The sequence below is a fragment of the Protopterus annectens genome, chromosome 1.part0 (genome assembly GCF_019279795.1).
Source record: "Protopterus annectens isolate FY-2018-M chromosome 1.part0, PAN1.0, whole genome shotgun sequence".
Classification (NCBI taxonomy): domain Eukaryota; kingdom Metazoa; phylum Chordata; order Ceratodontiformes; family Protopteridae; genus Protopterus; species Protopterus annectens.
In genome coordinates, this window is record NC_056725.1 from 592,141,420 (window position 1) to 592,159,848 (window position 18,429).

At 38.7% G+C, this 18,429-nt stretch overlaps 1 protein-coding gene across 1 annotated transcript in view; it reads right to left on the bottom strand.

The window, feature by feature from the left end:
* Nucleotides 1–18,429, bottom strand: part of RAB3GAP2 (RAB3 GTPase activating non-catalytic protein subunit 2) — a 2,949,955-nt gene that overhangs the window by 464,539 nt on the left and 2,466,987 nt on the right. The window lies entirely within an intron of this gene.

Consider the following 18,429-nt stretch of genomic DNA (forward strand, 5'->3'; position numbering starts at 1 on the left):
GCCAGAAATATTTGTTTGATGTTACCTTAAAACAGAGATGTCAAGATGCCTCTTCTGTACTGAAAATTGTTTTATGTTCAACTTAGAACAATTTCTCCTGTTGTAAGAATGTGAGTACTGAACTCAAGATATGTATAACTACCTAAACAAATTACAAAGCTGGCTTATGACCAGGTCATCTCAATATCGCAACTTAATTTACAGAATTACAGAATCCTAGTTACAGTTTTATTTTTTACATTTCTGACTTACTACATGAATATATCCATTCTGTTTTCTCAGCCTAACTTTGTAAATTAAAAATTCAGAAAGGGATAAACTATAACAATAGATCTGTACAGGAACACAAGTAACATTGAGGTGTTAACTAATTTATTTTAACCATCTGCTGCAGGGATGCAGCTAGAAAATTCTGTGTAGTGCATGAATTGCAGTGGTTATGTTCCAATATTCAGAAAAAGACAAATCGGTTAAGCGCTACTATAGGGTGAGACACATTAACTAGGCAGTCAATCTGCCAGTACTGTGCAACAAAGACAGTGGCAGAATAAAACAAATTTGTTTCTGCATGTTGTCCAGACTGCTACAGCATCCTTGAGTTCCTGTTATAAACTTAGAAAGTAGCCAGAATAACATGATGTGTGTTCTGCATTTCTGAGGTATATGAAGTCTGAAACTCAAATGTAGGTCAATATTTTGTGAATTCAGTCCTCAGTAATTTGTCCAAAACCACAGATTTTATGAAGAACAGATCAAACAAATGAGACAAAAATCTGGACAGTTGACAGTAATGCCAAGGTGAGTATAAACATACCAGACTGTGCTACGTCTTTTTGACAGGTCTCACTTAGTGGCTTATGGCTTTTAAAGCCAGTAAAACACTTAGCATTTTTTCTGTAACTAGTAGAACATGCGGCAAATAAAGACCCATGCACTACAAAGAATTATGACTGGGTCCCAATCATAACCTTTAATTATATGTTCTCAATATGAATGTCAAAATTTACCTCTCGCACTTCACTCAAAAGGTGAATTTTTTGGCATTCATGTCTCAAACACATAATAATCCGGTCATTTTGTACAGACTGTTTTCTCTGCCCCCCCCCAACCATTCTCATTTAGAAACATGGATAATTCTATTCAGTATGTTGCCCCCAACCACTTGAAAATGTTTGCATTATTTTCAGCTGTTTCCTCTACAAAAAAAAGAAGTTATGTTCTTACCATAACGTTCCATCTGTGCTGTTGATCTTCATTCATTCATTACTGATGGGTATCGGTTCTGTCCTTGGAACAGAATTGGCCGTTGTAACAAGCTCGCGCCAGCCAAAAAAAACTCTCTAGCTAAGCTTTTACCCATAGTGCCCCTCTCTACATTACCTCAGATCGTGTTTGCCCATAAGGGAGAAAGAAAGAAAGCAGAGGCTTTATCTAAGCAACTTTCCTATCAATCGCTAAGACCATATATGAACCTCCAGGGCTCTTTCGGAGGGTGATGGTGGGTGGGTTGTAATGAATGAATGAAGATCAGCAACACAGATGGAATGTTATGATAAGAACATAATTTATCTGATATTATTAATCTTCATTCATTCCTTACTGATGGGACAGAGTCCCTAGCTACTTTGTTTCATGGGAGGCCCTATGGAAGAATATTCCTGAGTACCAGAACCAAAAGAAGCTCTCCCCCTGGAGACCATATCCAATTTGTAATGAGCGATAAAGATATGAGGGGTAGACCATGTTGCTGTCGCACAAATGTCATCCATAGAAGCTTTAGATGGTAGGGAAGCTTTGTTCTGTTAATATATGAAGCAAATGCAATCTCTCAACCATTTAGACAAAGTAACTTTGGAAACAGGTCTCCCCAATCTTGGTCTTGAGAATGATGCAAATAACTGGTCAGATTTTCATAGTGACTTAGTTCTGTCGAGATAAAAACGCAATTGTCTATGCATGTCAAGCAAATACAGTGAATATTCTCGCTTGTTAGAAAAATTTGGAAAGAAAACTGGTAGATTAATGGTTTGATTAATAGTCAAGTCTGAAATAACTTTGGGTAAAAAGCAGGGGTTAGTCTCGAGTGATAGTCTGTCCTTATGGAACACTATGTAAGGATGTTTCATGTGCAAAGCTTGCAACTCAGAAATTCGTCTTGCTGAAGTAATGGCCACCAAGAATAAAGTTTTCCAGGATAAGAATTTCAGATCGCAATTGTCAGCACATTCAAAGGGGGGAACGAGTCAAGGATTGCAGAACTAATGTCAAACTCCAGGGCTCGATCGGCTGTTTGAAAGGGGGGGGGGGCTAATGTTTGTAACTCCTTTCAAAAAGGTTTTATAGAGGTGGTGTGAAATCAAGGACGAGTCCTTGAAACCATTATGGAAATTGGAGACTGCCGCCAAGTGTACTTGAACAGTTGAAGCTGCAGCTCCTGAATGAGGTTAGATAAGTAATCTAGCACCACAAGAAAGTGGGTCCGAAAAAAGGGTTTACTCCCTTTTTACGAGACCAAATCTTTTCCACTTGATTAAAGTTTCCTGGTGGATGGTTTATGGAAAGCCAGAAGAATGTGGTAGACAGGGGAGAATAGGTTGCTTTGCCTGACAATTACTGGAAGTGGAGGAACCAAACTGTCAGCTTGAGGCTTGATATGTTCGGATTTATCAACCCCTGTGGATGTGACACCAATTCCGGAGTTGGATCCAGAATCCGTGGTTGATGTACTAGGTGAGGCCAATGAAAGGGAAAACAAATTTGTTAGGGCCAGTAGCGTGCAATGAGGATTACCCTGCTTTTCAACTGAAAAGCCTTCTTAAATAACTGTGGGATCAGAGGAAGGGGAGGGTAAGCATAAAGAAGTTCTGAGGGTCAATCGTGCACAAGAGCATCCCTCGGAGACTTCCCCTGTGGGGGAATTAGGGCAAAGTAGCTGCTGCATTTGTGATTTGCAGGGGACGCGAACAGATCACAGCAAGGCTGGCCCCAGCGACAGAAGATCTTTGCCACTATGAAAGTATTGAGGGACCACTCGTGAGGCAGGAGAATCCATTTGCTTAATTTGTCTACAATTACATTGGAATCCCCAGGAATGTGCCTTGCTATCAGAAAGCGGTTGGAAGCTATCGCCCATTGCCAAATTCTCATGGCCTCTTGACACAATGGGTAGGACTTGGTTCCCCCTTGTTTGTTGATATACCAGACTACTGACATGTTCTCAGACTGGATGGCAATTGTTCCTGAAGGGAGAACATGCTGAAATGCTTGCAATGCTAGAAGCACTGCCCTCAGTTCTAGAACACTGATATGCAGGTTGGCCTCCAAGGGTGACTAAGTGTCTTGAACTGTCCTTCCCTGGAAATGCCCCCACCACCCAATCAGGGAGGCATCTGTGGTCACTATAGCTCTCGGCTGAGAGGGGGAGAACGGGCGACTCCACAGGTGCTTTTCTGGCATCATCCACCAAATTAAATCTTGTTTGCACCGATTTGTTATCCTGACTTGAAAGGACATAGGATAAGTCAAAGGGGACCATTGTGTTAGCAAAAGCCACTGTAGAAGTCTCGTGCAGTCTTGCCAGTGGAACTATTGCTATTGATGCTAACATTGTCCCTAGTAGCTGAAGGATTGCCCAAGATGGAGCTTTGTCCTGACAGAGTATCACCTGGAGTTCAGACCTGAGTCTTTCCAACCTGTGGAGTGGGAGGGAGACTAGGCAAGACTGAGTATCAAAACTTGCTTCTATGAACTCCAGCCTTTGAGAAGGAGTCAACTTGCATTTGTCATTGTTTACTGTTATCCCTAAGTGTTCCATTAGTTGCAGAATGTAATGAATGGCTGAGACCAGTAGATGCTTGGTTGAGGCGGTAATGAGCCAATTGTCTAAATATGGAAATGCCCAGAATCCTTACAGTCTCAAGTGAGCTGTTACCACTGCCATGCATTTGGTGAACACACTGGGGGCCGTAGAGGGACCAAAGAGCAGCGCTCGAAATTGGTAGTGACTGGCTCCCAGCCAGAAGTGGAGGAATATTCTGGAGTGTTTGGCCATTTTTATGTGGTAATACACATCCTGAAGCTCTAAGAAGCACACCCAATCATCTTTCCTCCAGAAAGGGTAGTATAGACTGAACAGTGACCATCCGGAATTTTGTTTGACAAATTTGTTTAGGATGCTGACGTCTAGAATTGGCCTCCAATTTTTGTCAATAAAAAGAACCTCGAGTAGAATCTGGATCCTAAGTGGTCTGGTGGGACTGTTTGGATGGCTATTTTTAGAAGCAGCTTTTGAATTTCTTGAGTTGCTGCTTCCCTTTGACTGGGTGAAACATTGGGAATATGCTTTAGTGGTCTTGGGTAAAGACTGAAAGGGATGTGATACCCTCTGAAAATTATCACCTGCACCCAAAAATCTGTGGTTATTTGCCAAGCAAGGTGGTGCACAGAAAAACATCCCCCGACTGCTTCCAGAGGTAAGCAATCTGGCCGCTCCTCAGAAGCGCTGATAGGGCTGTCCAGAGAAAGAATCTCTGGATTCCTGATTACATAGACCACCTCTGCCTCTGAAGGGGCATCTTCCAGTTGAGCTCCCCCCTCTTTCCCAGGGGGAACACACCATGTGTGTCGTGGAAAGGTCCCTGGGATTTCATGTACCACATCTTTCCACTCCTGGGGTGGAAAAACGTATGTCTACAGCAAAGTCTTACCCTCATTTTCACACTGGACTAAAGTGTCTTTTACCTTAGGGCCAAAAAGATAAGAGGCCTCTACGGGGGCATTCAGGAAAGAAGACTTAAAGTCATCCTCAAAATCAGATAGGTGCATCAAGCCGTGACGTCTTGTGACAACGCCTGTACCCGCTGCTCTAGCCGCCCCTTCGGTAGAGTGAGAAATCAACTGTATGGACGAGTTAGAGATAAATTCCAGGATGACAAGCTATGAGGCAACTTTGTCATGTACTTCATCAGAAACTGCTCCTGCTAAAGTTTGAGAGTTCTGGGATTAGGTCTCTCTAAAGCCAGGTAAAATGTGCCAGATAGTTCAGGGACCGAATGGCAAAGGTTGCTGAAGAGTACACCTGCTTCCCTAGTCTGTCTATCACCTGAGACTCTCTGTTAGGGGGAATGGACAGTAGAGCTCTCCTCAGCGAGTTCTTTCTTGGGTGGCTGCTGCCACAACCATAGCATCTACTGGTATGACCTTAGACCAGTGTGGGTTGCCCTCTAGAGGAGAAAGAATTTTGTCTGGTCGCCGGGGACTAGGTTCAGTGGTATCAGGACTCTTCCAGGCATGCTGCACAATGAGCAGAACTAGGTCATCTGCAGGCAGGGTCACCCAGGAAGTAGAGGGCGGGGCACAGAAAGCCTGCAAGAAAACAGACTCCTCTGAAGAAGGGGTGGTGGACTTCCAATACGCCTCCAAAGGAGAATATCCTCAGGGGGAAACCATGGGGACCCTTCCCCTTCATCATAGTCTGTACCTTCAGTGAGGGATTCTTCGGGGGAATATTGTGGGAAGAAATATCCAGGGAATTGCTATGGCTAGGCTTGTATAGGCCCCTAGGGCCGATAGCCTAATATGCTACTTCTTGCCCGATCTCTTGCGAGGTACCTCCTCGGCGGGGACATCTGAGGAGGACCCTACAGAGTGGATACCTCGTGGAAGGATGTCTTGAGGTTCCTGTGCCCGGTGTCCCTGAGTAGCGGGCTGTGTCAACTGCAGCTTAGAGGAAAGGTATATATCAGTCTATGGCACTGAGGGGACCAGCTGGGAGCCTGCAGAGGCAAGTGCCCTCTCCATCACCTGGAATGCAGGTCCACTCGAAGATGGATGGGAGTCCGGAACTGAGAAAGACAACCTCGGGACCGCGGTCACACCCCACTCTGACGAATCCACTCCCAGGGATGAGCCACATGAGGACCTGGTTCCATCAAAGCAACCAGAACCGTAGTAGACACAGCTGCGGAAAAAAAACAGGTGCTGTAGTAGGGATCATGGTGCCATCAGACCAGTCTTGATCCCAAGGATGGCCCAGCTCCGGGTGAGTGGATGGCCAAAGGGTAGACTCCAGAACCATGGTAAGGTCTACCAGTAGAATTGAAGAAGCTGGAATTGGGGGTTGGGGTTGGTGTCAAAGGCTACAACACCTCCAAGGAGGTCAAAGGAGGAAAGTATGTAGGAGTCCGTGAAGAAAAATCCTCTGCTCTGGGTGGGAGGAGGATTTGGAAGGCATTGGAAATCCTCTGGCTGCCAGGAGCTGATCCACTAGACTCACTACATCCACTTCTGAAAGGCTCCTGGAGGAGTGGGTGGATACCTTCGATGGGGAGTCAGGACGCTCTAGAAATGGGGTGCATTGTTGGTCAAAAAATGGATCCACCACAGGGGAGCATGTAGTCCGAGGGGTTATTTAATCTTTCGGCACAGAGATCAAAGGACCAGCATGACGTATAAGTGGGGGGGAAGTGACCGAAATTGGAATGACTATTTTTGGTGTCGAAAGGGAAGTCGGTAGTGTTGTAGTTGGAGCCTGGGGAACAGGTGCCAAGAATGGCACCGAAGCCAGCTGCTAAGGTGCCGGAACCAAAGACGCCACCATGGATGGGATTTGAGGCTCCGATGCCGAGGATGTTGGTGCCAATTTAGAAATTTTAGCTTTCGGCTCCATTGATTTAGATTCATTGGTGTGAGGAGAGGAAGGTAAGGATTTACTCCTCTTTTTATGTTCTTTCTTTGGAGGAGATGAGCCCTCTGTCTCAGAGATAGCCTCCACAAAAGGAGATTTAAAGAGACCTTTAAGTATAAGCTTAGTTTTACGTTCCGCCAAAGTGCGGGAGCTAAACCCTTTACAAATCTCACAAGAAGGTTTCACAGATAGGTGCAGCACTCTGAGACAGTAGACAAAGGACATATGGCTATCCACATTAGTCATTTTCCTGTCGCACTCATCACAGAGCTTGAAACCAGTTGTTCCCTTTTTTTCAGACATATTAAGGTAAAAAAATACAATTTTAGCCACATAGGAAAAAAAACAATCAAATCACAGATACACACACTCAACAAGAGAGAAGAAACCTGTTTTCAGTAGACGGGGAAAGGAGAAAGGTGAATACCAACAATGGTACTGGGGTCTACATCATAAGATCGAGATTTGAAAATGTCGACTCACCTTTAGTCTACACGGAAATGATGAACTCCAAGTTTGTCGAACGGCCAAAGTGTCCAAGGGAAAGAAATTGGTTGGCCATTCTGTCACACCTGTCCTTTCCGCGAATGTAGTGTAGTCTTGGAGTTAGAATATTTAGCTGGGGGGGTGGGAGCCGAAGCCTCCCACTTAAATATGTTTTTTATGTGGTGGTGTTTGTTGGACTTCCGATCGGTGATTTGGCCGACTGACAAACTTGGAGTTCGACATTTTAGTGTCGGCGAAAGGTGAGTTGACATTTTAAGATGTCAATCTTATGATATAGACCCTAGTATTGGGAATTATCTCAGAGGTAAGGGAAGGACGGTACCAGCAATGGTACAAAGAGTACCAAACTTGGTAAAAAGGAGGCAAGAAAGAGAGGGACACTCACGCAGATAAGCAAAAGGTAAACAATTAACAACAGGCTAACTAGATATATGAAACAAAAAAAAAGCAAGGCTTAAGAAGAGACAAAATTCGAAAATTTTGAAAAGACTTAGCTGAGAGCTGGTCTAACACGTGTCTTGATTCAGTACGTAGCAAATGAGGTAATGCAGAGAGGGGCACTATGGGTAAAAGCTTAGCTTGAGAGTTTTTTTGGCTGGGGCAAGCTTGTTATAACGGCCGATTCGGTTCTGAGGACAGAACCGACACCCATCAATAAGGAATGAATGAAGAGCAACAACATCAAATTACTATTTAGCAAGCTATGTACATGTTATTTGGGGTACGGACTTAAACAGCTGTAGACATATTTACCTGAAAAGTAACAATGTTCCTTCTTGATGTACAAAGTTGATCTGCTATATCAATATTTTTTTAGGATTTTTTTTATGCAGTTGTATACATAATTTTGATAAAAATCACATTGATGTCAATATGCATAATATTGTATTATTTATTTTTTTAATACTGTAAAGAATGCTGCATTAATGTCATTATATTGTGTTCAAGTTTTTATTTTACTTTATTTGCTGTGTAAAACTACAGTACAATTTAATTTACAGGTTATGTAAAATCACAGCAATGTGATTTTTAAGATACATCTGTAGTACAGTATGATGCATCCTCCATTTATTTAAAACTTTGTTTTGATAATATAGTTCGCCTGAAAGTCAAGAGAACAATGTCTTTTATCAGAAGAAAAAATTACAATGTCATCATGAACAAGGGAGAGAGGTACAGCTGACAGTGTTGTCACCTCACGGCAAGAGGTTCTCAGGTTTGATTCTCTGCTGGAGTGCCTTCTGTACAAAGTCTACATGTGCTCCCTGTGTTCGCATATGTTTTCTCTGAGTGTGCCAGTTTCCTCCCACATTCTGAAGATATGTAGTAGGTAGAATGGCCACTCTAAACTGGCCAAAGGTGTGAGTGTACGTGTGAGTGCGTGGTATGGAAGACTAAAATAAAATCATCCATCAGTGTTAGCAGAAAGAGAAGACAGTAATAACCATTCAATAGTTTTATTAATTACTTTTCTCCGACACAGGACTTCACCTGAATAAAATATGAAAGCACTGCACCCATTTTATAAAATAACTAAACCAATCAAAATCATCTTTCAACTATCTCACTAATTACAATCAAGTAGCTATTATAAATCTAACATACATAAAACATTTAAAAACAAACACCAATATTACAAAAAAAAATTTGATACATATTGTTTCATTCAACATGGACGATTAGCTGCAGCAAAGTTAGCTACCCGGCGGTGTGAATCTTGGCTCTAGATGACTGTCACTGTTGAAATGACACCCCAACCTCGTACTCAAAAATGGGAAAGGGATTGTGGATGGATGAATGAAGAAGGGAAAAATGACACCCAAGCATGTTTTACAAGAACAATAATCTGGACTTAGTTTATTGGTCATAGCCCTTGGAGAAGGGTGTTACTCTGCTAACTAAAAATACATTAAAAATTATTTTCTGTAGCTTAGCTGTCAGTTTCAGTCAAATGAGGCCAATAACTTAAGCCTCATTTAATCAGTCTATTATGCTTGCTATTAAATTAATACCTTTTGAATAACCCTGTAGTGCCTCACCTGTTGTGCTAAAATGAATTTCTTAGTTTCTCTACAGAGTAGTTCTCTGCTACAGGTTCCTTTTACAAAGTTTATATTATTTTAGATGAACCGTTTGTGGCATTATATGCTTATTCTTTTACTGCTGTTTTTTTCCACCTTCTTGTTCGTTCAAGTCAGAGAAATATATTATTGTCTTATACACAGAAGAGATGACAAGCAGATACAATAGAGTTAGTGTACTCACATATACAAATGAGTCTTCAAGTAGTAAATATTACAGTCATTCATCACAGTACTCAACAGTTAAATCTAATAAGATGTAATTTGTCATGCTGATATGTATGCTCACACTGCAAATGCATCTTCACTTAATCAAATCTGAGGTGATGAAAAGCAGTCCACTGATTTGTAGAGTTTCAGACAATCATACACAGCATACAAGTAACTACTTACAGCTTGCAGTAAATTCTGTGTCACAGTTTGTGAATTTTGGAAATGCCACATTTAATCTGACTCGTTATATTACATGAATATTTTGAGTTATAACATAATGCCAGTCAAACCATATTATGTAAATACAGCACAGTTTATACATTGTACTAAGTAACTTAGCAAATTATGTTACAGTTATTAAACTATGTTTGCCATACCCTTAGGAAGATTTAAAAAATATATAAGTGTGCAGCTATACCATGATGCATTATAGGAAGCAAGTTATATATCTAAGGAAGAAGTACACAGGGATTTTACAATCTAATTAAATAGAAGAATGTTATATAAAGTACGTGTATAGCACACTTAATTTTCTGACTGTAACTGTCATCTTTCTACACTTGTTAAATTCTAAGTCTGCAATTTAACAATATTTTTCCTGTTAAAAGTGCTGATGATAAAATATTAATTATAAAATCACATATCTAAATGGATCTACTTGATAATGTCGTGTTATCAGAACACTGAGTGGTACAACACTGAGACCATAACATTAGAGCAGCAAAACATCTAAAACTCACAACGCCGAATCACAGAACGTCAGAAAAGACACAACATCAGAAACTCAAAACATTGAATTCACCTAGGCAGACATGACATCCCACTGCTCCAAGTAGTGTTATGCAACCAAAAGTCCAAATATTCATGTAAGTGGCCCATGTCTTACCCATAATACGCAGTACTGCAACACCATGTCAAAGTAAAACATCTGTAGTGGCAGATTCTAAGTTTGCAACATACCTGCCATTGTGAAACTGTAAAAAAAGCACACCCGTAAAGTGAATCAACAAAAACTGGAACACCAAAGCAAAAGTATAAAAAACATGGCACAGTGCATACCAGTTGCCCCATATGAGTCCATGTTATAGCTTCAGTAAGGTTGCCAGAGCCTTCAGAAAGGTAACTGCAGTTTAGGTCTGTTTGTTTTGCAGCATGGACTGAAACTGAGTGCCGTAGTAGCAATGTCCACTTCTTCGGTGATGGAGGACACCCTGCAGCCATTATGCACTCGCAGTTCCTCTACCCTATCCTGCTCTCTTGCTAAAGTTGTCAATTATACAGACAGATCTGCTGCTCTAGAGCCCATTATACACTTTAGCAGCCTATGCCATGCCTCGATGCTGTTTTATGTCCTAGGCAGACACAAAAGCATTTAGGGCAGAGATATTCTAGAACTGAACTGAAAAGACAGGCGGGAATCTAGCGAATGAAGTACTTCTGGTGTTAAACTTCCTAGCCTTCCCAAGTACATACCAGTCACTGAAGTATTTCAAGAGTTCCTTCCCTTCTATGAGGAAGACATCCCGTAAGCCATTAAATGCTGGTATAACCTCCTCCTCGTCAAGGCACACTAGTGCCATCAGACTCTTAAATGCTACCTGAAATTATTGTGAGCTGTTGTAAAGTAGAGACAAATCCAAAGCCTGTGCCTACTGCCAAATGTTTTGGCCAAAATGAAAGAAGCAACCTTTGCATGCAACACCACTAATGTTTAATCTCAAACTCTTTATGGCTGCGATCTCAAAGTCACACATGACATATCGTACACTAGTTTCAAAGCGGTATTCATCCAGCAAGTGAAACACACAATACCACATAATGTTATATGACTTTAATGACTTCTTAGACATGAGGCAGTACACCAAAAGAACTGTTTTAGTGTACCCACCATATTTAACCAGCCCATGTATGCTGTACAACTGTCTGCACATTATACCCTTATAGAAGAATGTGCCCTCCATCAACAAGATGGTGGCACTGCTGAGATCGTACAGACTGCTAACAGTGGTAAACAACAGAACAGTAATGTTGGCGGCCGTATCTATAACCTGCTTCTGAATGAACACACCATCCTTCAGTGGGACCCTAGCAAGGTCAACATTCTCCAGTGTGATATCTGGGGTTGCATGGGGTCTGCTCTGCTTTCTACATACCCTACCCACTTGTAATAGGGCTTGCAGTTAGGCAGACTGGCAACATAGTCTAGTAATGTGGATGCCATGACATCATACACGATGAAGCACAGCGTGTCCCTAGATAGCCATGCCTTCTGTTTCAGCTCGGTGCACATGAGATACCTCTCCACCTCCACTGGGTTGCTGGTGTGACTATGGGCCGCCGATTTACAGAGATATTCACCATCTGATAAGTAAACTGTCACTGCCCTGCCTTTACATTTATCGATGTGCTTGTATTTGCAACACCAGTATTTCTTGCAGTTCACAGTTCTCTCAAGATTATAGACAAACCCATCTATTATCAGTAAATCCTTACCCTTTTGCAATGTAGTGGTATGGTATAGGTTACCTAACACCTCGGGGCTGTGGTGTGTGCTGTCCAAAATGTTGTAGGTATACAATGTCTTAAAGTGATACGGTTACTTTTAAATGGTTAGGTGTACCGCACTACTTTTACTGTTGGGCTAATAGGCATTTTTGCGTTCCGATGTCTTGTGTATTTTCCCACCATGTCCAGGTTAGTATAACTAGTTTTTGTCTGATACTACATTCACAGGAAAGGGAAAAGGAGTATAACAGCATACTGACTGCTGTACAAATGTGTCTATCCCTAACTTTCACTGTTGGGCTTTGCAATTTTGAGTTTCCAATGTTGTGGTGTGTCTTTTCTGATGTTCTGTGATTCCTGCTGTGGGTTTTAGATGTTTTGCTGCTTCGATGTTATGGTCTTCAATGTTGTACCACTCAATGTTTTGATAACATGACGTTATCAAGTAGATCCATCTTAACGTATTAGAGAGAGTGAATTAGAGCCACTGATTTTGAAATTATATGCAACAAATGCAAAAATGCTTAAGTTTGTGAATCTTTACATGTAAAGGGTAATAATGGCTTATATTAGAAAGAATTATTAAGATACATAAGAATAAAATACATATAAATTACAAAAAAAACCCAAAACAAACAGAATGCATATAAACTGCAGACTATATAAATAAATAATAAAGTACCAAGCAGAAAGTAAACAGTTTACAAGAAAAATACACACCGAAAGAAAAAAACAGCATCTAGCCTGCATGAAAAAAAGATGGCTTCCAAGGAAATTACTTAAGAAGGTAGAGATACCATGTAAAAGTAATTTAAAGAAGAAAGAAGTGATCATAAAGTGTACATTATATATTTAAAATCTTTGAAGAAAAGTGTGCCAGACCTGTAGTATAACATCTTTACAAGAGGATCTTATGATAGGATTAATAAAAAAGAAAGACACACAAAACACAGTAGAGATGGCAGACTGCAGGTAGTTTAACTGGGGAAATAACTGATTACACTAGGAAACACAAGCTTCTGAAATAAAAAAAAAGGACAATGTAAGTATTTTGGTTACAGTAATGTTTGAGGAAATGTTCAAATAGCAATTTAGAACCTTCACTTTATTCTGAAGGTCAATTTTTTCTTGCAGTTCATTTTTTTATCAATAAGTAAACCTCTTAAATATTTTGCAACTCTTACAGTAAAAAAAAAAAAAAAAAAAATATATATATATATATATATATATATATATATATACACACACACACACACACACACACATATAATAACAAGGTTAAATTCCATATCACTTAAAATTAAAGGTCTGAAAACTGGCATGGAAAGAAGTGGATTAAAGCATTTTTACGGTGAATAAATCTGCTTTTTTACAAGAAATGTATTCCGTATAAATGAAAGGCACAATAAAGTTATGAAAACCCAAAGATATCTGATGAATACAAAATTACAAATACAAAGGCAAACAATCATTCAATATGATAAAATCATTAAATTAAGAATATATAATACTGAATCATAACACTGAAATTGTATTAGAAAAATAAAATTACATACACATGCTACAGCACCTAGAGAACTACACAGATTAGCAAAAGGTCTAAAATTACAATTGTTGCAAGTAATATCTATTCATCAAAAAACTGACATAGAAGGCATAGTCTTTTAAGAAACATTATGAAGAAAAATCAATAGTTCAGACCTCATTAATACAGACAAAGGTTCAATAAATTCTTTCATGTATAGAGGACTTCCCAGGTGGCTGCACACAGAGCTTAATTTCAGCTTGTCCAGTGTGAAAACAGAAACTCTTAAAAAAAAAAAAGCCAGTGAATTTGTCTTTTTGGGTAAATTTCAGTAACTGGCTAGTAAGTGCACTGCCTGGATGCCAGCAAAGAAGAAATTTAGAGAACCTGAAATAAAACCAAACACAAAAGGTGAGGAAAAGATATTGGCTATGAAAAATCCTGCAGCTGCTCAGTAAAAAGCAGTTCAAACTCCAGCTTTGGTGCAAAAAATGATCTCCAGTAATCTAGGGGAAAAATAAGCCAAATGTGCTCACAGCTGATTAAAATAAATGAAACACTGAGGGTATATATCAACTCAAATAACAAAAGGCTGGAAAAATGGAAGAAGCTTAAGCAGACATTCAGATACAATGATAAAACTGCAACAATCAGAGGTCAAAATGAAGACGTTTAAAAAAATGGTAGAATTAGAGGGCAGAGCACGTAAGGAAAACCTACGATTTTCTGCTGTACTAAAACTGGAAAGAACAGACTGTTTTAATTTTATGAAAGCACAAATAAGTAACAGGACTGGTATCCCACACAGCAGGAGTTAACAACTGAAAGGGCATAGTGTGTGTATACTTCAAACCTTGCTATGAGAAATCAGCCAAGACCTGCATTAATAAAGATGCAATCCTACCAGCAGAAAGGTTCATTTCAGAAAAAAGTTCACGAGACGTAGGGACACTAATATAAAGGAATTATTTGAGAAATTTCAACAACAAGAAAGAACTAGTAACAACAAGAATTTGAAAAAAGGCACCTACAAATGTGGAAGCTGTAAACAATGTACACACATTTTGAATAGAGATTCATTATACATTCCCTCTAGGAATTTTTGTTTTAAAGCTAACATTTATGCAAACTGTGCAACGCAAGGGATAGTTTACTTGGGTTATTGTACCAAGTGCTACAGTTTCTATGTAGGCAAAACAGAAAGGTCTCTGAGAAAGAGAATTTACGAGCATATGTATGAGGTCTCTAGGAAAAAAGATACAAATGCCTTTTACAAACACTCAATATTATGTCCTGAAATGTCTATAAAATTTATTGTGTTAGAACAGGTGCAAGTGGATAGTAGAGGGGGAGACTGGGAAACGCGCTTAGAATATAAGGAACTTTTGTGGCAGCTTAAATTGGATGCTGCCACAAGTCCCGGTCTAAATGATAGTATAAACATTGAGTGTCCTTAAACTAAGAATGGCCAGATTGTGATTTACAAGTAAGAAGAAGTCACTATAAATTAATATGTAATCAGTTTAATATAATATGTTCGTAGCACAGTAGTTTAATAAATTCATATATAGATTTCATAATAATACATCAATTGTAGGTCATATTTATAAAAGTAATGTACTATTTAATGATGGTTCAATAAATATGCATTTAGTTAATTGTAAAAACATATATTTAAACTTATTAATGTTTATATATATTGATCTATTTAATAATCAGTACACAGAATTTTAAAAGAAATGCATGGTTTTATACTTAAAATAAGTTCATTACACATGGATTTATAGATTTGTTATATATTTTTTTATATAAAATATTTTTTATGGATAAAGTATAAGCAATTTGATAAAATGAGTTTTGTATAAAGTTTTACATTATATGCAGGTTAATATTTGTGAATGTACAACAGTGGTAAGTGGATGTTAAATTGATAGGTTTGAAACCTTTTGTATAGCTTTAAAACTTAATTACTAAAGCTATCACATGATGGTCATTAGACCCTATAAATATAGTCAGAATTCTACAAGTATTTTATCTTGATAAAGCTTGGCATTGGGACCAAGCGAAAGCGCTTGATTCAAACTGTTGGGATTTGTTTTTCATTTTGTTGAAGTTTTGTGCTGAACAGCAAGATTTTAAAAGAAGTTTTTAATAAGAGTAATAAAATCATTTACTACGTTCCTCCGTTGGCTGGTTTTTGAGCAGTGGAAAGGTTTCTTTGGTCATTTCAGAAAAAAAAAAAACTCTGCAGAAAGGAAAAGTACTTAAAGCTGGAGACAGTAAAGCGTATGTGGAAAATGGTTATTCACTGTGCATCTATCAGAAAAGAAATTTATTCCAGCAATCAGGGAATGTCGAGAAGTCAGGTGTGAGATTCCAGCTGCTGTAAAAAGCTATTCTCAGAATATTTTTCTTGGACCAACGTCATTTTTGATGCAGAACAGGTTAAAGAAAAAAAAATACAAAAGTTTGTCCAGCAAAAAGTGAGCTATCAAACAGAAGTTTTATTCTTCAGATAATAAAGCTCACAGACAACTCTGCCAGTGAAACCTTTTCCAATATTTCAAAGGAAAAAATGGTTGAGGGACAGAGAAAAGCATAGGAGTTGACTAGATGAAATGGTAGTACACTAGAAATTAAACAGACTGGAGTTGGGAGATGGAGCCCAACAGGAAGAAAATGAGCAACTCAGAAATTAATGAATAAATCCGGGGTTACAAAGCATCAGTCACATTTATGAAACATGGCTGTACAAGAGAAAATGGAAATCTGGACTTTTTGACTTGTGAAACTTGTAGGGGACAGCAAAGCATTCATCCTACTTCACGACATTAATATTTGCAAGAACATTAAAAGGAAGGGAAGAGGAGAGAAAGGTAACTAAATAAAATGATTTGTGTATTTACCAGTATCTTTATAAAACATTTCATGGCATAAGCTGCATGTTATATAGTAAAGCATTTTCAGTTATTTTTGTGTGTTACAAGGATATTAAAGTAAACAGGTGCCTCATTTTTTCTTCTTCTTTCTTTCCTCTTTTCAGTTTTAAGAAATGTAGGCATTGCAATGCAAAAAGAGAAGAAAGCCTGGACAAAAGCATGTTTAAGACAACAGGCCATAATCTTGGGATATTGAGGTGAGCGGTAGGGCTGTAAAAGCATACAAATCATGATACAAATCAATATGCTTTTTCTTACTTTTGCATAGGGGAATGACTGGATTAAGGCCCATGGCTTGATCCAACAAGCTTTAATTGGAAGCAAGTAAATAAGGGAATACTAAATGTAACGAAAAGTTGTCCTTTAGCAAATAAATGTCCACAGTGTAACATGAGAAGCTTGTAACCAAAGGCAACTATGTATCTGGTTCTTATGTTTCTATGGAGACAAGCTGATAAAAAGGCAATACTTTTTAAGGGTAAAAGTTAACATTTTATGAAAGCATTCACACTGTTTTCTACATCAGTGAGAGGAGTAAAGATAAGACAAAACAGAAAGGACTTAGTTTAAGTACAAGCACAGGCTGTACCATACATCTTAGCATGCATAACCTCAGTTATAGGTTAATTAAAGCCTGCAAATGTAACTGTCAACCTGGGACAACTGTTCCTATTAGGAAGGTTAAACCACTATTTGAAGATGTACACAGTTCTGTGTGTTTGCATTAAGTTAGTAGGTCATAGGGGTATTCTGGGGTGTGTTTTTTTTTTGTTTGAGTGTTTTCTTTAAAACAAAAAAGTCTTGTAAGATGTGACATATGTTCAAATAGGAAAGAAAAGAACTGTATAAAAGATCGACCTGCCAGACATTAGTCCATGCATGTAACTCAAAAGTTGAAAATAACCATTCAAAAGAGATGTTATAAATAAAAGGTAGGAACAGTAACTTCTTAACATAATGGAAACACTTTCCATATTACCTTGTAATGTGAATGGCCTCAAAGGTATATACAAAACAGAAACAGTAGTGATTATTTCATGCAACAAAAAAGAGGAAATCTGCTAGGTTTAAATGGGCACAAGGGCAGGTAGCCTAATACTCACCTATGAACTTACGAAGTACATTAAGAAATACAAAGTGCAAACAGCTATGCTATAGGATACACATTTGGAAAGAAATGAGAATGCAAATTTGATAAAGAAAGGGTTTCAGGATGGCTATTCAGTGGAATATTTGGGACAAAGGAAAAGGGCAGTACTTATATTAAATGGTAGGGGGCTCCAATAGTGATAGCAGAAGGAAATAAATAATGGTAGATTTGTAGCAAGAAGGAGCTAATGGTAAGGGGGAAGGAGGATTATGCTGGCATATAATTATATTCCACCTAAAACTTCTGCAATATAGATTAAGAAAATTCTGCGAGAACTACTCCGCTTTTAGCAGGGAATATTACTTACAGGTGGGGAATGGAATTTGATTTGGAACACTGACAATGTATTGAGGAGGGCCTAGAAGGGAAAATATAACAAAAGAGGGTAGATGTTTTGAAGAAATTTATAAAAATATTTGGTACTGAAGATGTAAATTCAGGAACTTGGAGATAATTTATTTTATTCCCAGAGCTAAAACTGGGCTAGGATAGACAAATTATATTTCACAGGAATATGTGCATTTAATTTAAACTTTGATACACATCCAATAACTATTGCAGATAATGCACCGATAATAGCTATGATAAAAATGCAGGTTAATGAAGTAAAAATGATAGATTGGCACGTCCCCAACTATGTGTTAAAAAATGGGACTTTAAGGAATGGATAGTGGAAATTATTCTGAAGTTATTATGGAAGACAGAAATTTCTTCAGAAGACTTATCTAAGGAGTGGTATAAAATGAAAGTAGAGCTTAAACATAGGGTAAAAATTAAGAAGCAACAAGAACCATTTAGAGGGACTGTCAGTGTAAAGTATTACA